This window comes from Manacus candei, unplaced genomic scaffold, assembly GCF_025592945.1.
Source record: "Manacus candei isolate 608988 ecotype Guabito, Panama unplaced genomic scaffold, ASM2559294v1 h1tg000049l, whole genome shotgun sequence".
In the NCBI taxonomy this organism is placed as follows: domain Eukaryota; kingdom Metazoa; phylum Chordata; class Aves; order Passeriformes; family Pipridae; genus Manacus; species Manacus candei.
The window spans coordinates 12,042,293-12,066,979 of record NW_026138097.1 but is presented as its reverse complement, the minus strand read 5'-3'; the positions used below and the strand labels follow the sequence as shown (position 1 = coordinate 12,066,979).

General features: G+C 38.8%; 1 protein-coding gene across 2 annotated transcripts in view; it reads left to right on the top strand.

Moving 5' to 3' along the window:
* The window catches only part of ATXN1 (ataxin 1), a 476,222-nt gene extending 460,547 nt beyond the window's left edge, over nt 1–15,675 (top strand). For both annotated transcript variants that reach the window (XR_007906567.1, XR_007906568.1), the window contains one exon: nt 15,556–15,675. The gene's annotated coding sequence lies outside the window, so the exon portion shown is untranslated. The remainder of the gene's footprint in view (nt 1–15,555) is intronic.
* The last annotated feature ends 9,012 nt before the right edge of the window (nt 15,676–24,687 follow it).

Below are 24,687 nucleotides of genomic sequence, written 5' to 3'. Positions count from 1 at the left end.
AAGGTGGAGAGAGCTGGGGTTGATCAACCTGGAGAAGAGAAAGCTTCAGGTTGACTTAATTGCAGCCTTCCAGTACCTGAAGGGAGCCTACAAGAAAGATGGTGAGATTTACAAAAGCATGTAGTGACACGACAAACAAGGAGGAATGGCTTCAAACTGAAAGAGAGTAGGTTTATATTAGATATAAGGAAGAAATTATTCACTGCAAGAATGATGAGGCACTGGAACAGGTTGCCCAGAGAAATTGCAGATACCCCATCCCTGGAAGTATCCAAGGCCAGGCTTGATGGGGCATTGAGCAACCTGGTCTAGTGGAAGGTGTCCCTGCTCGTGAGAGGGGGTTTGGAACTAGATGATCTCTAAGGTCTCTTCCAATCCAAACCACTCTAAAATTCTATGATCATGGCATGACTTGGTGTGGTGTATAACTACCATGCTAACTTGTTGAAGAGAGCTTTTGCTTCCTTAGTGAACGAGCCTGAATCTTGCAATCTACCACCTTCTTCTTCCAGATATCCTGCCTCTGAACTCTAATCATTTCCTGGGTGACATTCTAAGAGACAAAAAATATATCACTTCACCCATCCAGATGTTCATTCAGGCACTTCACTGCATCAGTGGAGAAGGAGTGTTCCACCGCATGCTACAAGTGCAGCGTGAAATGCAAGGAAGGACAGAGCACAAAGGGAGACCAGGGCTCTGCCTACAGCATGGCTGCGAGCTACCTACAGCCTGGTTACTACAGACAGAAAATTTCACTTTAGATACAGTGAATAAGTTATGAATAAGTGAATATGCTGGTCAACTTCCCCTGCCAGGATGTTTCTCGGCAATAAGAATATATTCTACTCAGTTCCTTTTGTGGTTAAAAAGATATTTGAGAGGACAGACTGTGCAGCCTTTTGCTGTTGATAAGCAATAGCAAAGCACACGACAGAATTCAATTTCCAGTGAACAAACCTGTGTATCATTGCCCCACAAGCACACCTTTGAACAACAGCTCTTCTGCAATAGTCCCTTTACCGTCTTATCCCCATCTTCTCTTGTTGTCTTCACTACTACTTTGATTCTTCAAGTCTGGCTCAGCTCAACTTTCAATGCAGTACATGATCCAGCCAGACACTTGCTCTTGCTCTTGCTTTCTAAACCCACGGACTTTCTCTCATTCAACACATTTCTCTTCCCTCTTCTGTTTCTTTTGCAGTTTAGAGCCAGGCTTCTTTCTGTGCCTTCACACTTACTGCGCTTGCTGTAAACACCTTCTCATCTGTAACCTGCCATCTGAAACAGATTGCCTCTTTCTCTCTGCTTCATCAATTCATTCTCTCTTTTCAAATCTCAATCAAAAGCATAGATTTTCTCCTTGCGCTATATCTTTTAATTTTTTTTCTTTGCGTTAGTGGCTTTATGCCTGAATGCATTAATTAGCTCACTGTAGAATGTCTTTCACAAAGACTTACTGTAATTCATAGTCTTCTGTATCTGTGAGGGGCATTTCAGGGTGTATTATTTATGACATTTTCTATAAAACAGAGCACAGTAGTAATCCTGTGGTCTGCCAATAAATCAGTCTTACCTATGACACAGTTATGACCCAGAAAGAAAGACTGTATATCAGGACTGTCCAATAGAATTAATGAATCAGTTGTTTTAAAGCACACGAAACTAGCTTGTCTTTTTTCAAATATTTGGATCATCTGAAGGGTAGAACTAATTTCAGGTAAAAGTGAGGTATTCTGACCAAGTTAAATCAGTAAAACTTGCTTAAGTTGTGAGGAGAGCTACTGGTATGCATTGGCAACTGTATGCACCTGCCCCAGCATTTTAAATTTACTGCAGGTGAAACTCCAATTCCTACTGAACACTGACAGCCTCACAAGTGGTGTCTTTGCAGAGACAATCAAAGGATGAAAAGCAAATGACAACCCAATGCTAATAATGGAAAAGATCAGTTGTGTCCTTTGGGGACCCACTGGTTCTTGCTGCACACTGACAATTGCATGGTCAGCCCCATTACATCACTAAGCTGCACAGACTAGGAAAGTATCATCCCAGAAAAACTATTGTTAACAGATGAGGGATATAGAGATGTTCACACTGCTTTTGCCCCCACTCAGCTTGACATTGGAATAAAATTTTACTCACTAGTTTCTGAATTAATTAATCCAATTTATTTTTTTCATAGAAAGCTTAAGAATTACAAAAATTCTGGACAATTGCATTTATATTTTACTGGATTTAATCATGCCTGTAGCACAGTAACTGATAAACTAAGTACTATTCTAGGTCATACTCCCTGGCAATAATCTTTCAAGAACATATTCTCAGAAAGAGAAGCAGGAGAGAGAAGATAAGAAAATCAGAGCAGCAAAAAAAAGAAACCAGGCCACAGCATTCTTAATGGAGACAATAAGGTCAGGTGGCTGGGAAAAAAATGCAGGGGAAAGAAAAAGTAGACATCAGTGTATGTGCAGTGTAGAGAACAGATAGCAGGAGAATAAAACCTACTAGGTCCCGAAGACTACTGTTAATGTTTCTCAAATGGAAAAAAAAATAATCCCTACTCATCTTGCTTTAGATAAATGAGATAGATATGTTTTAGAAAACGCTTTTAGAAAAGCTTTTAAGAAATGCTTTAGATAAAAGAGACAAATGTATTTATTTATGTTCTAGGTCTTAGTTTACCACGTCACTCATTTATGTGGTTGACATATGGTTGACATGAGTCTGTGACAGAAAATATCTTCTCTGTTAGCACTTGATTGATAACCTGAAAATGTGAGAGGCCCTGCTTTATGAATACATTCCTACACACCTCCTTTCTGTTTACTGGAAAACAATGATGTCTTTCTTATAATGCAAAGATTTTAAAAGAATTTTTTTAAAAGTGGTATGCTCCCCAGTTTACTCAGGTAACAGAGAGTCATAGAATCACAGAATGGGTTGGGCTGGAAGGGACCTTAAAGACCATCTAGTTCCAACTCCCTGCCATGGGCAGGTACACCTTCCACTAGACCAAGCTGGTCAGCAATACATACAATGTTTGAGTTTCTATGAAATATATAACACATATTGCCAGCATGTAAAGTCTGTCTTTACTTGTTATGTTCTTTCCAGGTAGACAATAACTAAGCATTTAGCAGTGTTTTGTAACACGTAACTCAAAGCATCCAGCAAAGACACCCACAGTGGTGTCTGGGCTGTCAGGAAGTGTGCCTATGACTGTGGGGAAAATCTCTTTGGCAACTGACAAAAACTTGTCTTAACTTGTTTTGCTCATTTTATTTTAAAGACAATATTTATTGTCATAGAAACACAGAAGAATTATGTTTCTACAAGCTGCAAGTGAACAAGGGGAAAGAGGGAGAGGAGTAGGGCTTGCACAGCATGACAAGGCAGCTCCCTGTCTTCAGGAGCTCACAGGAGGAGAGCAAGGCAAGTTTGAAGGCTCCCAAAGAACAGGAGCTGTTCCAGCCAGTGCCTTGCAAGGCAACTGACCTGCTTAGTTAGGAACCACAGCCCTGTCCTTCTCATGAAATTTGAGTACGCTTTTTCCTGCTCATTAGAGAAAAGAACTATGTCCACAGGCATGAATCACTGAACAGTGGTAAATACATAAAAGTGGGGAAACTCTGTTCAGCAAAAAGTGAAACTCTGTCTCTCCATTGTCTTCCTGAGCAGTTAGTTATTCATCAGGATCCAATATCTTCTCTGAAAGGCCTTTTAATTCCTACATTTTCTGTCCTTAAATCAGGTAGCTTCCCTGACCCTTCCTCACAGCTTTCTGTCATGGTGATTCTTGGCCATCAACCTACCTAAAATATGAACTTCAAAAACTGTTTTCCCTGTAGCAATAGCTTGTATTTTGTCTACTCTTGTCTGAATAATTAATCTTCAAGGCTTAACAAACAGCCACTGATGGCTTTCTGCAAGGCACAAAAATTTGTCCTGGCATTCCCAGCCTACTTCAGTAAAGGTGAAGCTGTAATATACTCAATTAATGCTTAGAATACAAAATGGAGTTTGTAATTTAATACAGATTCAAATAGTAAAGAAAATTCACATTTGCAGGTTGGGAGTTTCTGAGACGTCACAGAAACTTTGAGGCAAATTTATACAGCTTTGCCACAAAGTCCATATCAAAAATGGACCAGATTTTTGATTAAATTTTGACTAAATTTTAATAGAATCTAAATCATGTGATTTCACTTTCATTTTTTCATTTTCATAGGAATTATGTATATTCGCCAGGACTATCTTTACTCTGAAGTCTTCTCTTTTATGCAATAATGACTAAGATACTGATAAGAGTTTAACAAGGATCTGTGCATGTTTGCATACATAATTACATTAAGAACAAGTCTTCTAGATGAGGATTCTGTATTAGCACTTGCAAAATGTCCGCACCATGTTTCAGTGCTTGTGTTTGGTTCTTGTTTAGAGCTGTCTTAATTCAGTCACATCAATTAACATTTCCAGTGACATAATTTTTCATTCATGTGTTCAAAATAATAATTTTTGCTTGCCATTTCCATTCTATGCTCCCATCTACTGCCACCCCCTCTCCCAGAGACACATCCCTGCTGGAAGAGGTGTGGCTCACGGAGAGCATCGACCAGCATGGCATTGTGGACACTGACAAATGAACTGTTTGGAGGCTGGAAGAGCTCAGCATAGAGACAGACATATCACTGTGCAGGATAATATCTACTGCAGACCTAGTAGGCTCATTTTTTTATCATTCACATTATCATGTGTTTTTCCTCTGCTTGCAATTCTGTCGTATCATAACACAGTACATCATATGCCAGCAGGCGATTCAGGGTAGCTTGGTTTATTCAGATGAAATACATGTTTATGAAGAGAGCTGGAATTCTTTAGAAAGGAACTTGTTTTTCCTGGCCTTGTTTCCAGGAGACAAAACAATTAAGTGATTGTTGAATTTTCCGCAGGCAGCCAGCTATGTATTGTTGACTTTCCCAGCCTTTGGTACCATAAAAATCCAATGGCCAGAGAGGTTGAAAAATGATGAGACACTTTTCTCTCACTTTTCACACTTCAGAATGGTTTCAAATATATTTTAGATTAGGGAAAGTTGTTGGTTATGGACTGCTTTTGAAAGCACTCTCTTCATCTTGTCTAATGACCCTTCTGACTTCTATGTTGTGAATGGCAAGTGAGATGCAAGCTTTCTCTCCACCTCCTTATGGCAAGCACTAGATCAGGATATAAGAATAGGAAAGCAAGCATATGAACAAAGATGGTAGGGATTTTCCATGTGGGGAAACAAAACATGCTAGAGGACATCAGCCCTTGGTCCTCCAAATAACCAGCCATCAACACAATCAGGAAGTCAAAAACAGTGAATGCAAACAGTCTCATAATATTTAGACCAGAAGGTACTTTTGAAAAGTCATTGCACTTCCTCAGATCTTTTATTGGCTGACAATTTTCTACTTCATTATTTCTAACTATTCATACTTGGGTCATGGGAATGAGTGAGTGCAGAACAGATGGATGCATTAAACCACACTCCTAACAGAATGGGGAAGAAAGCGATGAAACAACTGCAAGCAGAAGTAAGAATACTGTGATCTTAGTCCTATAACAATGGGTCATACCAAGTGAACGTATCTATGCATGTTATACAATCACAAGTTCCTAGACACTGGAGAACATTTTGGAGATTCCTTAATACTCTTTCAAAATGGTACAGTATCCCATCTTTTTAGTGCAGACCTTCAGACTATCCATCTCAGCACGACCGTTCCTCAGAAACAGAGAGGAGGGGTGGAAACAGTCTGCAGCACAAAAGCTAAATTCTGGAAGTAGTACTATTACTGAGATGAAGGGATGGAAATATAACGTAAACAAACAATTTGTAAGAGTTTTTAAAGCAAGTTCCCATCTGTTCTGGGCACATGAAAATGCTACAGAAGGGACTATAATTTACAGCATAAATGGTAGTACTGTTAACCTCAATTTAACAAGTTAACATGCCAAACACCATAGCATTATATAAATAATCCACACAGAGCAGAAAAATCGAGACAGAGAAATAAGCTGGTATGAGTTGTTCCACAAGGAAGCCAGGGGCAGAAGCCCATATACACAAGTATTCCAGATACATTTTGTCAGACTGAAACACAGTCTGCTGTAAATAAACAATAATAACTCCCCAAATTCTTCACATATTCTAGGGGGAAAAAATAAGACCTTTCAAATACCTGATAATGATTCTGTCAATAATCCATAATCACTCCATAGCAGCTGCTGTGATTCACTGAGTTTCACTCACACAGAATGGCAAATATGGCTATTTGGGAACACAGGTCCCCTCTAGCAGGGTTGTGTGAGCAGTATGGTATTTGTAACTGCACTTAGATGATTTGGGAGCACAAGTCCTCCTCAAAGTCATGGCACAGACAAAAGAATTTAATCCACCATCACAGATGCAGGATTCCTTTTCTAAGTGGATTGGTGATGACAGTGGCTGGAATTATAGACATCAGAAAGAATTAGTCTGTTCTGCTAGTTGACAGGAAAGAACATTTTCCAGTTCTTCAGCAGAAATACACTTGCTGAAGTCATTAGGATGAAATAGGTCTTACCCTTAGGAAACTACACTGACTACAAGGATGTGCATTTGGCCTGTTTTATAGAGGTCTATTTTCCTGCAATTACCTGGGAAGGGGAAAGAAAGGGAGGCTTTGACGCACTAGGTAGAACTATAAATATTATAGACTGATTTGCTGAATAAAGATTCATATTATACCTAAGAAAAGAAAAAATTCTTTCTTTATAAAACAATTATTTTTGTCTTAATGCAATTGTTGCAATTTTCCTGTTCCTTGTGTTACTGTTAAATTTAACAGGTTTGCCCAAAGAATATTCTTTGGCAGGCTACACAAAAACCTTCAGAAAGCATAAAAGGCATTTGTACATTTGCATAAGGGGAAAAATTGGAAACACACTGCAGCTAGAATACAATACTTGCCCATCAATGACAAGCAAAGGTTTTGCAGCAATATGGCTCATCTGGTAGGACTGAGGTTTAATGTGGTCGCATCTCCACACTGCCAAAAATTACAAGTTAAAGCTACTTTAAAAAGAGAAATTTTCTCCTGTTACAGGCAAGTATTTGGAAGTGTTTCCACAGAGTTGGGGATGCTTTTGTGTTTAAAAGATTTTTTTTTCTTACATGATATCCTTCTTGTGACAGTCTCCACCACGTGCTAGAATCTGGTAATACTGTTGACCTGCATCATCATACAGGGCTCTGCAGCCTGCCTGAGACAGTCCCAAATACATTTTAGATGCCATGAAGAATCATGTAGAAATTGGTTGGGATACTTTCATCTAAAAATTGGGAGTAACAGGTTTGGAGAAAAAAAGATTAATTTACAAATCAGTTTCTTATGTTTGGAGTGTATATTATGAAACAACACAGTTTCTCAGGTCTCCTTTTCCACCATATCCCTGACCTTACAGGAACATCTTTCTAGCAGTGAGAGATCCTGCTCCAAGAGGGTGCTAATCAGTGGAACAAAATACAGCTAGAGGCCACTGATTAGCAGTGTACCCCAGAGGTTGATACTGGGTTCAACCCTCTTTAACACCATTCATTAATAATCTGGATGATGGGGCAGAGTGTACCCACAGCAAGACTGCCAATTACACCAAACTCAAGAAGTGGGTCATAACAACAGAGGGTCATGCTGCCATCCAGAGGGACCTCTACAGGCTAGAGAAATGAGCTAACAGCAATTTTGTGAAGTTCAACAAGGAGAAGTGACAAGACCTGCACCTAGGAAGGAACAACTTTGTGCACCAGTATCTACTGGAGGACAATCAGCTGGAGAGCAGCTTGGCAGAAAAAGATCTGGGGGTCCTGATGGACACCAAGTTGGATGTGAGGCAGCAACGTGCCCTTATGGCAAAGAAGGCTGATGGTATCCTGGGATGCATTAGGCAAAGTATGGCCAACAAGTCAAGAAAGGTAATCTTTCCCCTCTCTTTAGCACTAGGGAGGCCACATCTGGAGTGCTGTGTCAGGTTTCTGGCTCAGCTGTAGAAGATGTGGGAAAAAGTTGAACGAAGGGCCATAAAGACGATTAAGGAACTGGAGCATTTCTCCTATGAGAAAAGGCTGAGAGAGCTGGGACTGTTCAGACTGGAGAAGAGAAGGCTCAGTGGGTATCTTATAAAGACATGGTATTGAACTGAAGGGAGGGTGTGAAGAAAAGAACCAGGCTCTTTTCAGTGGTGCCCAGTGACAGGACCAGATGTGATGGGCACAAACAGAACTACAGAAGGTTCCCTCTGAACATCAGGAAACACTTTTTCACTGTGAGGGTGAACAAGCACTGGCACAGGTTGCCAAGGAAGTTGTGAACTCTCCCCCCTTGGAGATATTCAAAAGCCACATGGACATGGTCCTGTGCAAGCAGCTCTATGTGGCCCTGGTTGAGTGGAGGTGTGGGACCAGATGGACTCCAGATTCCCCTGATCTTAACCATTCTGTGATTCTGTATTTATTGCTTGCCAGAAAAGGTTGGTACTAGCTTTGTTTCCACAGATGATTTTCACTCACACCAGAAGACTCTTACTCTTATTATGACAGTGCCATATACAAGACTTCCAACTTCTAAATTATTTCAGTTTCTATGTTTACTGTCAGTACAGAAGAGCACACGTAAATCTTTGGCTTTATCAGTAAATTGACAATGTACTTTCAGAACCTTACATATTTTAACACGTGTTGCTTCTAATCCTAATGTGCAAGAATTTTTTGAAAAACAAATGCTGCTGGAGTTTCATTTTAAATTATGTTGCCTTACAGAGACACCTAGCATCCCAATGAATAAAAGACATGGCTGTTTTGGCTAAGTACCAGTCATCCGATAAATACAAATTCCTAGAGGATGTTTTCACCATAACAAACCTTTTGTTGTTTAACAGTAGATTATCACTGACAGTAACAGGCTGCTGATAGCTCCCCATTAAATCTTTTGACATACAGGATATAGACACAGGTACTGAAAGCTGAACAACTTCAAGTGTGACATCTAATTCCTGGAAGTTACTGAAGGAGATGTTTCTGCCACAATATATATACATGCAGACTGTGCTGAGGATAGGAAGATGCCTGAGATAACTCCCTATATGAGACCAAACTTCACATCAGGCCTAAAAAGATGCTTGCAAAAGCTTACTGGATGTTTTGTTTCATGGTTTACAGGGGTCAGAGAAAACAGGTGTGGAAACTGGCTTATGAAAACTGGTGATGCATAGGGGAAAGCACTGGGAATGACCAAGGGGTGGTAGTACTGTGGAAGCCAGCTGACTCCTGTTCTGAGCAAGGAGGGTGGGGAAGGGTCCTGGATTAGCCTCTGTTCACAGGACAGATATAGGATGTTGGGAAGAAGAGGTATGAAAAGACATGGCTTCAAGCTCCAACAGAGGTGTCAGCAAAGGAGCCAAAAGCTGCCCAAAGTAACCACAGGCAGCCTTGCAAATGGAAACTGGTACATTCACAAGGTGCAGCACTTGTCCTAAAGACTATTCCATATTACCAAAAATGTAGGAGTTTCTGAAAGATATTCCTGTGCTGCAGAAGCTATATCAAGTAATGCAGACCAGATACTCTTTTCCATACAAGATGCCACTTCTGCCAAACATCTTGACAGTGATAAATAATCACCTGACTGTGAAATAGCCAGTGCTGTCCTAGTGCTTTCTTATCAGCACTAGGAATCAGCTAGAATAAGAAAAAAACTAATTTAGAGAGACAGTGATATCAAGGAGTCTAAACAGTAGTTAGAGAAAAGACTAGTTAAAATTAGGTGCAGATATTTCTCTAACATTCCTTTCTTTTAAGAACAAAACAAGCTAAGTTCTTTAGTAGAAGACATGTAAGGCTTTATTTTAATAGGCCACAGTGATGACATCAACAAAGTGTATTACTACAGCTATTTTATGTGTATAAGAGTCACTACATCTGCACAGACCAGAATTTGAGTCCTCTAATATTTATATGCATCTACATAAACAAAGGCTGAGCCCACTACCATGCAATCCACTTACGGGAGGGAGACAGGCTCACAGATCCTGTCAATGCAATTAAGAAGAGCAATACACATTTTGGTCAAGAAAGAGATTTTTTAGATCATTCTCACTGAAAATGTAAAAATTGTTTTATCACAAACAAAAAGTAGAGGTAAAATAAAAACACACGGACATAATTACTCTGCATTGCATTTCTATCCCGAAACTTCAGCACTTTAGTGCATGATTTACTATATGTCTTTTATGGTTTATGCAACATAAAGCCACAGTATTTGAAAGCAGTGCCTAGCTTCAAGAGCTGATCCTCTGCTCTGTGAAATTAGGAGTATATCAGTTGAAAGAAAAATTAGTCACATAAAACCTAAATCTAAATTATATTGAAACCTTGGAGCTATGCTCTTGGCTCCCCTAAAGTGAACATAGAAATGCATGTTCAGATTCCTGAAAGCATATCAGGAATACTATTTAGGTTACATGGCAAACAAATTACACTGAAGATAAGACCCACAAGATCCTGGAAATTTTATTGCTGCAGAGATTAGCATTTTGAAAAAAAAAAAAAAGAAAAAAAAAAAGAAAAAAAAAGAACTCTACTAACACATACTTAAAAATATAAACACTCTATTTTATGCTGGGTGTGCGGAAAAGGAAGTAAAGCTGATAGTGTGAAAAAAATAAGTACAATATCTCATAGCAAGGGAGTTTCTTATTATTACAGCCAGCAGGAATAGGCTTCTATGTGTGGATATTTAGGATACAGGCAAGCACAGCATTAGAGGGAGATCATATGGTAAGATTATTGTGATATTACCCTCAAGGAACCTCACAACACAATCTGCCACCACAACAAAAGGGTTCAATTAATTGCTTGATTACAGAAAATAATAGAAGAACCCGCATCTGGACAAAATAATCCATGTCGTAATTCAGAAAAACAGCAGCTAGGAATAAATCAAGTAAATTGGAAAAAAAAAATGTAGTTAGGTTTTTGCATTCCTTTCAGCCAGTTCATGGTTTTTTTGATACAGTTCCACTGGCAATGTAATACTGGGAAGCTCCAGAGTGTGGTATGAAGTGGCTAATACCCAACATATTAGCAAGTAGTGAGGTGCAGCAGGAGCAGATCTAAACAGCCAAATGGTGGGTGCTGAGACCTGACACCCTGCAGTATGGGTATCTGGGGGCTACTGCTCTGCTTTCTCTGTAATCTGGTTCCAAGGACCAACGCTCATTGGTGGCTGGAGGGCACTAGGTGCATTCCTAGGATTTATCTTTGGGCTTCCCTACTTACCATTTATTTCTGGAGTTTCTTCACATAACTGAAATCCCGAACTCCCCATAGAGATACAATTTGTCCTTAGCAATTAGGGTACCTTTATAAAGTGCAACTTGCTACCATGGATACTCAAGCTATTTCTGAATTAACTAGCTCAGGTACCAGATACTCAGGCCCTTGTCTGGATATGCAACGAGTAAATATGAAGGTGTCTTTCATTATCTGATTAATTCTTGCACAGAGTCCAAGGGAAATCTCTTGTCTTAAGAGTGCTGGAAGGATGACAGCTTCTTCCCTCACAACCCACCAAAGCTGTTTACCTTCCTCAATGGGAGAGAGAGCAGGAGAGTAGAAAGGTAAGATTAAGGAAAGTTTGGCATTCAGAAGACAGAGGCTCAGATGCAAAGCTGTCTTCTGTTCTGTTTGACTTTACTATAACTATGGGGAATTATTTTTCTACATTATTTCGTTGTAAAGTATATTGTTGGAGCTATTTTTGACATCAGATAAGTACATATCACTAATAATTGGGAAACCTGAAGGAAGGAAGATTCAAAAAGGGGTCTGTTTGGTGGTTTTGGGCAGCTTTTCTGTACCCATGATGAGAATGTTTGAAGTCTGAATAGTGACTTCAGTAATTTGAAAATGAGGTTCTACAGGAAAAGTTGGAGTTGTTCAATTTAGTTCCATTCCACTGAAATTGTAATAAATAGATTTTTAAGTTAAATAATCTCATTACTAGGAGATGAGTCAGTTAGCAGGATCTACAGTGTGGAACACCTAAAAGTATAAGAACCATAGGCATTCTGAGAACTTGTGATGCCAACACATAATAGTGGTTAATAAAACTGAAAGAGAAATCTATGCTGGTCTACTATCACACAGCCTATACCGCTGCAAAACAGCTCCCTGCCCACCTACAAATAGCTTGCAATCTTTACGTAGGATCTCAAATTTGACCCAGAAAGCATAGATAGGATTTGGGTTTCATCTCCATTAATCCCAGTCAATATGGAAAAGTTCTGTAGTTCTGCTTCTTTCTTGATAAGGTCAGAAAATGATCAGACCAAACGGAACGTCCAAACCACCACAGAGATAATGAAGCAATTATTGTGCATGGTGATATATCTTTGTTCCAAGAGTTTTACCAAACAAATTTCTTTACAGAAACAAACATAAACAATTATTGCATAATAACCTCTCAGTCAAACAGTCCAATTTAATGCCATTATCCTCTCTGGAATGAAGAGTGATACTGTGTTATGCTACTTAGTTTAGGAAAATATATACTTAATATCCTTCAGGAAGGCATACAACCTTGTGATGTTTGATCACGGTAACATGGTGATACTTTGTGATGCTACCAAGATTTTTACTTATGCATTTATGAGATCTCTCTATTCCTGTCAGCAAGCAGATACCTAATACCTGACTTAAAAATTCATTTTCTAGTTGGTGAACATGCCTCGAGTTGGCCTAATTATCCTTAATTAATTCTTGTCTTGGTTATGCTGTTCAAGAGAGTGGGTATTTGCAGAAACTTTATTTTGTGCTGATTTTAAGGAGAGAACAAAAAACATTAGAAAGACTTTAAAATAAGTGTTCCAGCATAGATACATAATTTCTGGTTATTCTGGGAATTCATCATTTTAGCATCTAATGTTTGATGTTTCACTAAGTAAAGAAGATCTTGTTCAGTCTTTAGGCAAAACTCCACTCTTGTCATTGACACCTAAAGAGAACTTCAGAACTGGGTCATTAATACAGTTCCACAACTGTGGGGAAACCACATACACATCTTCCTCTGCAGCACAAAGCCAAACTTGGAAAAAGCTGCCCTAGCAGGCACTTCGGTAAAGGCCTCTCTGTGACACTTTGCCTTTCCTTCATTTTTTGGTGGCTCAGATGGACTGTCTGAGACAGACATACAGTGTCTGAAGATGATTATATGCCAGGTGGGAAGGATTTTCTAGAACCCAAAGCCATCTTATTGATTTAAAGATATAATTCTTAGATACTGAGATTTGTTTGTGTTTTCCAATTATAATGGGCAGAATAAAAAAATCATTCTATCTATAAAATATTAACCACATTAAAGTTCTTCAGGCAAGAACACTGTAATAACTGGCATTTCATTTTTGTAGATTGTTATATTACTAATGTCTTCCAGTTATTTTGCTCTAAGTTGAGACCATCCCCTTGTTATTAACTCACCATTTGCATAAACTTTGCCTGCCTCTGGCAAGAAGATAGAAGAAATGCCTTTTATGAAATCATCAAACAAGTACTTTTCCAAAAATAAATTGAAGATTGGAGCCATTTTTTAGTTTCTGAAATAAATGAAGCTTTCAGCCAATGTATCAAATCAGTGTACGTAGGGAAAACCTCAAAGAGAGCAAACTGCATTATAAATACAGTACTTGTTAAATTGTTGTTAAAGGGCATTTGAATTGGCATGTTAAACTGAATTAAAATGCAACAGCATCCGGACATAGGATTAATTCTTGTAAAGGTATTCTCTAAGAACTGATGTAGGAAGTAAGCCAATGAAATTGCTGATCATGATATTGCATTTTATTCTATCTCAATTTTTTGCTTCTTGTTAAATATGCTTTATTACCAGATGGATCTCATTCTTAAAATGATGGCTTTCACTGAGGAAAAAGGAACGTAAAATTACATTAAAACACTGCTTCGGTGTACATACACTGATAAAAGAACTTTGCAAAATAAATACATAGTTGTGTTTTACCTCATAATTTCTTCCCCATACTACCCCTTTGTACAGTATTTTACACCTCTAAAAAACCAATGACATTTCTTTCCATTTCTCTTCTTGTTTACCTATTACTTTTTAACAAGAAGTGCCTTCCACATAGTAATAATAGTAAAAGCCCTTACTACTGAACTAAAATTAAACATTACAGAGCCTCTAGATTATGGAATATTTTCATAGGCAAGTGTCTAAACTGAAAAAAATATACATTTCTCTGGATTTATACTGATATAATTAAGATAGGAATCAGATGCTGTTCTGCAACTAAAAGCCCAATTATGTCAATCAAATGTATCTTCAGGAAGCTAGAAAGTTACATAAAACTTGATCATCCTGCTACTATTGATATATAATTAGTTAATAAGCCCCTACAGAGGGGAAGTAATTTAAAAAATTGTAGTGCTCACTGTATTGCATTTTAAAGACTAGTGTAACTTACAGAAAGGTGGGTTTTTTTGAATTTACATTTCACTACCACTTTATTTTGTAGCAAACTTAGTAATTAATTTAGGATCTCTAAAAAGACAAGTTCAGAGAGAGAAATCACAAGTCCACTATGTATATGAAATCATTTGTCATCATGGATATTTTATGAGAATTTTATGAAGCTGTAACAGATGGTGAAACTTTTACTTGGGCTAAAAAGAATTTATGTTTCAAAAAGTATCTCTATTTGATTTCATCAAATACATTTTCCTCACATGAAGAGATTACAAAACATCTTTAGTCTCTTGACTTTTGAAAGCTCTTTGACATGTAATATTTTGTCAGAAAATTTTGACACAAAGTCAAAGCCAGCTAAGTAGAATCAGCTTATGCAGAAAATGATGCATGAAATCTTAATCTATAAGGAAATCTTGATGATTTTGTAAATTGTAATAAAATAAAAGATGGGAAAAAAACATGGAAATTAGGATTTGTATCTTATTACAAAAGAAATTTATTTTTCTTGTAAGAAAGAGAATAACCAGCTCTCAGTGAACACTTTCAATCTTCATATGTAGTACACTATCCCTGGTAATACGGATATTAACATAACATGATTTAGATCAATCAGTGTAGCTGATATTCTGCAGCATATTCTTTAAAGACGGCTGTGTGCATTCACGAGCTTCCACCAATAAAAATTCTCTAAAGAATCATTTCAGGAGGTTTGAACCATTTTTTCCTGTGATGCTGTGTTTGTTTCAAGAACTTTGCCCATACTTTCTCCAGCTCTAATCTCATCACTCTCTACAACTACCAGAAAGGAGGTTGTAGCCAGGTGGGGGTCAGTCTCTTCTCCCAGGCAACCAGCAGTAGGACAAAAGGGCATGGTCTTAAGGTGTGCCAGGGGAGGTTTAGGTTGAATATTAAGAAGAAATTTTTTACAGAGAGAGTAATCAGACATTGGAATGGGCTGCCCAGGGAGGTGGTAGATTCACCATCCCTGGAGGTTTTTAAGATGAGACTGGATGTGGCACTTAGTGCCATGGTCTAGTAACCACAGCAGTGTTGGATCAAGGGTTGGACTTGATGATCTTGGAGGTCTTTTCCAACCCAGTTGATTCTATGATTCTATGATTCTAATAGTTGATAGAATGGCTGGTGAAACAGATATTAAACGGGAGACTAAGAAGTACCAAAATCATCCAATATCATTTCCCAAACTGGTTCTACCATGGGCAGACTTCTTCACATTTACTGCTCTCTAAAAGATGTGCTATGATTTTCCTCCTCCTTTTATGCCAAACACCTTGCAGTTTTGAAGACACACAGAATTTTTCATGTTAAAGGCTTCAGCATTAGGTTTAACAACTGCTCCTAGTGATGAAATTGGGATAAATAAATGCACCTCCTAGAAAGAAATTAATTAAAACCAGGTCAAAATAATTGAAGGAAAAAATTGGATTCAAAACTGAAGTAGGGAGGAAGAGGTAGATAAAATAAAAGGAAAGAACCCCTAATACACTGGCAACCGCTACTTCTTCTCCTCCAAAGCAGCTATAATATTGATTTGTGGCACAAATAGTCCACCGGTGTGAAGCTACTCAAGGGTCATTTCTTTGGTGCATGACCTACAGAAAAGGTAAAACCTGACCTAGCTCAAAATACTGTTATATATACAAAGCAACCCTGAAACTTCTGAACTTTGCAAATGGGAGAATAACTTTGTGACTATCAACTTCTAGAAACTTTAGCATGCATATTTTTAGCAGAATGAGAAAAAGATGGGAGTTTTTTTCCCTAAAACAAGCCTTTGTCCTCACTGTTTTAGCTTCTCGGAAGGCAACTTAGTAATTAAATCAAAACACAAACATTGACCTGGAAAATATGAAGTAAAATCAAACTGATTGCACATGTTCTTACTACTTGCCCCAATAGAAAAAGCAGTATAGAAAAAGTACTTTCCTTGGGATTTGTGTACACACAATAAAATGTTATGACAGAGAGAGATAACCAATTTAGAGGTGAAAGTAGCCACACTACAGCCTTTTGAATGCCCAGCTCCACCCAGGCCAATGCACAGTAGGAATATTCCCACTGTTCTCTGCCTGTACTCTGAGGGAACACAGCAGCTGCTCAGAGCCAGGTCAGGTACTTCTGCCTCATGTTGTGCTGTGCAGGATAGGTCTTTCACTATCTAAGAATTTTATTTAAAGCTCTTCTTCCTGATTGTTACTGTCACAGCCTCTTTGCAATGGAATTCAGCAGGACATCATATTTCTAATCTCTTTGTGAAAAAGTTCAGCATGACGTCATATTTCTAGTCCTTCTGTTTTGCAGGGCTAAAAGATCCAAAGAATTATATTCAGCTCAGCTCAGTTCTCTTATAGCCATGTAAACCTACACAGCTTGGAATTCTGCATTGCCGCTCACATATCCAGTGAAACACCACAAACATTGAAGTATTTCCATGAACTTTACTTCCTGTTCCTTTTCCAGTAAAAATTGGTAAGAGATAGTGAAAACTTGCAAGAGAAAGAGACCTGATTCCCACCCTGGTAGATTAAAATGCATCCAGATGTCATTTTAAAACTTCTAAAATCTCACTTTTTTCAGATATTTTAATATTTTTTTTGCTTTTTTCTATTGTTATTAAATAACAGTGTCCAGTTTACAATAGTCTTTTAAAACTGTTTTCCTTTACAACTGTTCTAGGGTAGAGAAAAACATTAGTAGCCTAGAGTAAACAAGTGGATGGTATCCATGTCTCCACAAACAATTGAAAAATTATTATTGGTCATTGGGAACTGGGAAAATTGAGGAAACTGTGAGTTAGAAAAAAACCCATATTAAAAGGCTAGCATAGAAAAAGAGAATGCATCATTGCCTTGCCTATTCTTGCAAAAATAGACTCATTGAACTTTCTAAAAGAACATAAATGTGAGTAAAATTACTCACCCTGTAAAGTGTTCACAGCTTCTAGGACTTTTTATTTTATGAAATTTGGAGTGTTAAAGGTAAGGTTGTGTTTTCTGTTTACCCTTGGTAGTAGCTCTCTTTCTGTGACTCCAACAAAGCAAGGAGAGAAAAAATACATGATACAGAACACGAGTCTAAAGAGCACTATTTACAGGGAGATTTGAAGAAAAGTGAACAAGCCAGACCTGCACACTTTCTTGCAATGCCTAAATTTCAAGTTGGCAAACTCCCCGTGAAGTTTACTCTCTAAGTATAATGGCCAAGATTTTGGAATACTGCCATACTTGCCCTTAAATCATGCTTATTAATGAGTTCAGAAAGGATGCCTCCTGCAAAGAAAAACTAAACATCTGTTTAGATGCTCTTCCAATCCTCACATGAAGTTCTTTTTCCGATCTTCTCCTAGTTTAGCAGCGTTTATTTTGTCTGTGCCTAGTATTTACTTTTTATCTGTGGATTTTCAAGTGTGTAATCCAGGAGTTGGACTTTGATGATCCTTGTGGGTCTCCTCCAACTCAGGATATTCTTTGATTCTAATCAGAGATGCAATCATACTGCAGCCTTTGCCTCTGCATGGCACTAACAGAACACCACGATAATAACCTTGTGAAATCTTTATGCCTTTGTTAATCTTATCTGAAATAGAAAGTAAGTTTTATATTATTTTGCTTCTTATTCCTCTAATTGTTTATGGGACTGAGCCTTTCCTTTCGTTTTATGAATGTATTAATGCTTCTGGATCATGCTCATGTTCTCTTTTCTGATCTTATCCTCTCTCACACTCAGCTGTACAAACTCCTTCTCATATACAAATAGGAAACACCCTCAGGAGATGTTGAGGTAAGGAATTCCAAAAGCCATGTTCTTCACTAGAGTTTCTGTTCTGGATATTGTTATTCCTGTATACTGCTGAATGGTTTGAAGAAGATCTTTTTTTTTTAAGATCCTTAATTCACATACTTTATCTTCCCCCCCCCCCCTCTAAACCTGGTCTCACTCTTCACTCTCATCTTACTTCTTACAACCCTCCTAGGATAATCTAACCTGAATGTTTAATTTAAAAATCCCCTCTGTATTTCAAAAATATCATGTCATCTGCAGCCACACCTTGGCTTGTAATAAATGTACTACTTCCTTCTCATCTTCTCTGGTTTCTGTTTAGAGTGTAAAATCATCAGTTAAAAAGTCTACTATGTCACCTTTGTACAATGTCTGACACAGTGTGGCCCTGCTCTGAACTGTCCACACTAACTGATCCTTCAGTATCTACCTGCTAAGCCCACAGGAATAAATAGCCATATTGTTAACATACTTGAAAGAGGAAAGTACTTTATCTTGTGCCTTTAGAATGGAAAGAGGCAATGTCCCAGATATTCTCTTTTCTTTTTCATCAATTCCTGAGTTTGCTCAGTTTGAGGCTGCTTTCTTGAAAATACCTAAGCAATCTTAACTTTAACAGATAGTCGTAGATAAAACATGGAAGTGCTTTATATTTCTGTTCTCTCTGATCTGCTACCCTGAGACACAATCTTACCTAGTGGGGTCTGGTGTCATTAACCTTTCCTCAACCTGGGGCTGACAATCTTTCAAAATTCTGCTTATTGAGAAGTCCACTGATTGTGGAGTTTCACATGCTGTGTACTTGGCATCTTCTACTACCTAAGTACAGCCATCTGTTTTAGTTCGTCATCATACCAGTCAGCCCTTCAAAACTCCATGGACAACTTTCTTTAACATTAAAATGAAAAGACCTCCACACAGCAGTAAGGAGGAAGAGGGAATAAATTAGGCAATGCTCAGAATAGGAAAGACAGCAACCCTCAGCTAAGCTATAGATACTACATTCTCATTTGAATGTTAGCACGTTGCTAAGGAGATGGGCAGGAAGAGAATTTGCAAGGGGTATTTACCTTAAGGAGCAGGGTGAGAGAAGCAGGTTGTCAGCTTCCCATCAGTTAGACTTAAGTGAAGAACTGAGGACAACTCCTACTATACAAGATGTTGTTCTTTATCCCAATCCTCAGCTCAAAGCATCTGGGATACATTCTGGGAATCCCAAGTGAGAGAGGCTGAAGATCTGTAACAATCTCAATTTTACACATCAAAAAAATAATTCAGAGAGAAATGAAAAATTTGTTTCAGGTCACTCACTCAACCAGGAGATGGAGCAATGCCTCTCTTTTCCGAACAAGCCACTATATTGAAACAGTTGCAGTATTAAATACACGCAGGATTTCGCCCACAGGTTGCAGCCATAGAAGTAGAGTTGTTCCACAGATATTCCACAGAGAGTCTCTTTTACTAGATTGTGATACTTCTGCTAGAGACAGAAATTAAAACCAAAAATAAGGCAAATAGGAGCTACAATAAAAGCTGCTGAGCATTCCAAACTAATTTAATCTCTCGAACCACAATTCCTTCCAAATAAAGATGTTTAGAAACAACAGTTTAGCAGTTCTAAGCATGTTAGTGCCATCACCAGAGAACTCCATCCTCTGTTGAATTAGAAATACTTATCTATGCTCCCCCCATCATAATCAGCCAACCTTGTTATGCCTTCCTGCTTTATAATTATAGATCTTATTAACAAAGATGAATTTCAGGACAAATAGGCATTACAAATTGCACAGTTTTCAAAAGAAGAGGAAATCACTCAGTTTTGGATGCCAGTGAGAATGTTTCTTCATTTAGTTAGAAAGTTTAGGTATAGTTAATCACCACCTGCCTAGCCTTAAATTCCTTTTCAACTGTTCTTTTTGTGTTAAGCAGGACAAGCAAGATGTCAATTATGACATGAAGATGCCTGGATGGCCAGAGCATGTGGCCCATTGGGTGCCACCACTGCAATGGCACATCAAACAGCACCTTTGTGCCCAGAAAGCCCACAGCATTTTCCTGCAACCTGGGAAATTTGGAAGTACATAAACTTCCACTGCATGTACAAAACCAGGATATGATTAGTATCCAACAGCAAGGTGGGTGGAGGGAACAAGTACAGTTTATCAAGTCTATGAGAAAGAGGTGTTGGTCTGATGGTTTTTTGTTGTCATAGTTCTCACTGAAGATAGTGACAGCTATGACTGTGATTGCAACAGTATAATCTCCCTGAACTCCTTAAAGAATTCTACATTTGAGACTGTGGGATGGAAAAGGATCATTTACATAGTGACAAATCAGTTAGTTTTGAACTTCATAAGGAAATGAACTGGTAGAGCTGGGAACTGACGACAGCTTGTGGTTGGGTTCCATATTTTAATAGGAATCTCATACAAAGTCTTTATCCACAGTGAAAGAGAGAACAGGAACTGGGAATTCTCTTTATGTCAGTTCTGAGTGACTACTTTTGAAGGTAAAAATTGAGTCTTGGCAATACCTCATACAATACTGAGATTATTCTGATACACCATTACTATGCATACATACTGTTACAACTATTGGTATTTTAGTATTAGAGGGAGGAAAACAATAAGAAACTGTATTTGGTGTAAATGCAGGGCTTTGGTAGCCTGGGGAGTTGCAGGGGTTGTCTCCGTTGGGAGTCAGAGGCTGCCCTGTGCTCGATGCAGCCAGATGGCTCAATAACACATTCACAGCAAGTCAAAGCTGCACCCATCAGCAAAGTTGTTTGTGGTGCCTCTGTGAAAACATACTTAAGAAAGTGAAAAAAAAAAAAAAAGCTGGATAGACACAGGAAGGGGGAACAGAAAGAGTGAGAAATAGCAGAAGAAACACCAAGGTCAGAGAAGGAGGAAGAAGAGGTGCTCCATGGTGCTGGAGCAAATATTCCCAGCAGCCTGGGGAAAAGCCCATGTCAGAGATTTCCCTGGCAAAAAGTGCAGCCTGTGAAGAACTCGTAGCAGGTCAGAAAAAAGGGCAGAAGGAAGGAATTAAGGGGTGTGGCTCTGAGAAGGTGATGTGGCCCCAACAGCCCAGCTGAAGTACCTCCACACAAATGCACAGAGCACGGGCAACAAACAGGAGGAGCTGGAAGCTGCCGTGCTGCTAGCAAGCTATGACCTAGTTGCCATTACTGAAACTTGGCGGGATGAATGGTACACATCTGGTGGAGTGTGGCTATCAATGGTTACAGGTTGTTCAGGAGGGACAGACAGAAAAGGAGGGATGGAGCGGTTGCCCTCTATATGAAGCAATGGATAGTGTGTGAAGAACTGTCTATGAGGAACAGCCCTGTGCAGGTTGAAAGCTTATGGGTAAGAATCAGAGACTGAGGCAATGAAGGGAGTCTTGTGGCTGGTGTCGACTACAGGCCACCTGATCAAGGGGAGCCTTACTGACAAAGCCTTCTTGCTCCATCTAGGAGAAGCATCACGCTCCAGGCTCTCATCCTAGTGGGGGGCTTTTACCACCCTGACATCTGCTGGAAAAGTAGCATGGCAAGCTCTAGGCAATCCAAGAGACTCCTGGAATGTATGGAGGATAAGTTCATAAGCCAGATATTAGACAGCCCTACCAGAGGGGATGTGATGCTGGACCTGATGGTCACCAACATAAGGGAACTAATCAGTGATGTCAAGACTGGAGGCAGCCTGAGCTGCAGTGACTGGTGGAGTTCACAGTCCTGAGGGATACGGGCCAGGCAAAGAGTAAAATCAGGCCCCTGAATTTCAGGAAAGTAAACTTCCAGTTGTTCAAGGACTATTAGTCAATAGGACCCCCTGGGGAACTGCCCTCTGGGACAAGGGAGCACAACAGAGCTGTAAGATCTTTAAGAATGCTTTCCATAGAGCACACAAGAGCCCAGATGTAAGAAATTGGGTATGGAAGGCAAGGACTGGTACAGCTGAGTCAATTCCTGCTGGTCAAAATAAAGGGCAAGAAGGAAATGCACAGGCAGCGGAAGTAGGCACAGATAACCTGTGAAGAGCATAGGGATGCAGTTTGGTAGTGTAGGGATGGGGTCAGGAAGGTGTGGATGAAGTTGAACTTGGAAATGGATGCAAGAAATAACAAGAGGGGCTTCTACGCATATATCAGCCAGAAAAGAAAAGTCAAAGAAAGTGAGCACACACCCACCCTCAGCAGTGCCCCTCCAGGACAAGGCAGAGGAGTTGGGTATGAAGGACTGAAAGTGAGCATGGAAAACCAGGGAGAAAAGACATTGTAACATTTATCTTTGTTTCTCAATGCCCAAATATATTTTAATTGGCAAAAAATTAAATCAATTTTCACCAAGCCGAGTCTATTTTGTCCACACCAGTAACTGGTAAGTAATCTTCCTGTCTTTATCTTGACCCATGAACTTTCCTGTGCCTGTTGCTCTTCCTATTTTCTTCTTCTGGCCTGCTGAGGAGTGGGGAGTAAGAGAGTGGCTGGGTAGGAGTTTGATCCTTAGCTACAGTTAATTCACCACAGAAACACATGATTAAACCTCTTTAATCCCAGAAATCAGCAGGCATCTGTTACTTCAGCTCCAATGTGTCTCTGAAAAGCTTTTGTAATAGTTACTGCACCTTAAACTCAAGATTGCTTTGATGAAAGCAGTCTTTAGGTAAGACAAAGCATAATTTTCCTACTATCAACAGGGAGTCCTGCTTCAGTATACTACAGATAACTGCTACAGTTTATAGTCAATAAAGTGATTTTGTTCATTTATGAATACTGTTTCTTATATCAAATAACTTTAACAATTGATAAATGGAATTAACTTAACCAAGCCGTAAGCTGCATGAGAAGGAGAAAATGAAAAATCCGTTTCTTAAAAGAAGGGACCACAACAAATAAGCAAACCAAGGAATATTAATATTCAACTCCACTCTTTTTCTTGTTTGCAAGAGCTGGCTGGAAAAATTCTTGAAAAACACGTTTCAAACGATAAATGACAATTTGAAAGAATATAATTGATGGAAGAATGCATCTATTCACTGAAATTGCTCAGCAGGAACCTTGTTCACCTGTCAGACTATACCGGCTGATGAATTTCTGTTTGACGGCTCCCATGCTCCAGGGAAGATGAGGAGGGCTTCCATGTCTGAAGCCTGCGAGCCTTGGACTTCCAAGTCACTGAGGCAGCGAGAAATCCTTCTGCAATGTCTGGAATGTAGCGCCTTGAAATCACTTAACACAGATGCTGCACTGTGAAAATAATAATCATGCCTTACGGACACAAAGGCATTTTAGATGCAAGCTGGCCTTGTGTACTGCTTTGACATTTCAGGTCTAAATGGTGTCCTTAACGAAAAGAAATGGGAGGATCTGCCTTTTGCCTTTATATCAGCAGGTCTGACCATCCACCACCTATGTTTTTAACCTCATAAAACTGCAAAAGTCCTTGAAGAGATATAGCTGCCATTTTATAGTTTAAGCATTTTGCTTTGCTGTATCAAGATTCATCTTTCATTTGATCTGCAAAAGACAGCATAATAGTATTTTAAAATTGTAAAGTATTCCATTAAGTTGCACTCATGTAACCTCACTAACTTTAATAGGTACCAAAACTAGTGGTTCTCCCATTTCTCTAATGACACTACAAAATTAAAAGACATTCTGTTGCCCTGAGTAATTTAAGTTAGATCTAATAGTTCTGATAATTTTATTAACTTGGAGATCCTTTTTTTCTGAGATGTATTATATGACAGTAACTTTGAACCTGTTTTTCCAAGGAAGAGAAGAAGGAAGCTCACAAGGAGCTATACTGCAAACTTCCCAAAGATACATAGCTCTCAAAGACAGCAAATTCCCATGTATGTTTTGAAAACTGATTGCTAGAGATGGATCAAAATTAGTGCTACCACTAAGGAAAAACCAGCTGCAGTTCAGCCAGTTGGCCAATCACCATGGATATAATGAACAAGCAATCGGCACACGCTTATTTCAGCAACGGTATATGTTGCCAGATTCTCAGCCAAACTGGCAAAAGACATGAGAAGGAGCTGGAAGCACTTGAGCACTGAGAATGGGAAGGACTGAGGAATGTGGGAGACAAAAAATAATTTTAAAAACTTAATCAGTTCCACTGTTCACAGAACAACTTACTTTGGTATTTTAAAACTGCAGATTTTGCCTTGAATAAAGGAATGTATGAATTCTCTTATGGAGAAGATGTATATGGACTTTAACACAAATGATTTCTGTCTTTGAGTCTATATTTCTGTAAGTAATGATTTATTTATAATAAGATGCATTTTACTGGAGTCTATGTTTC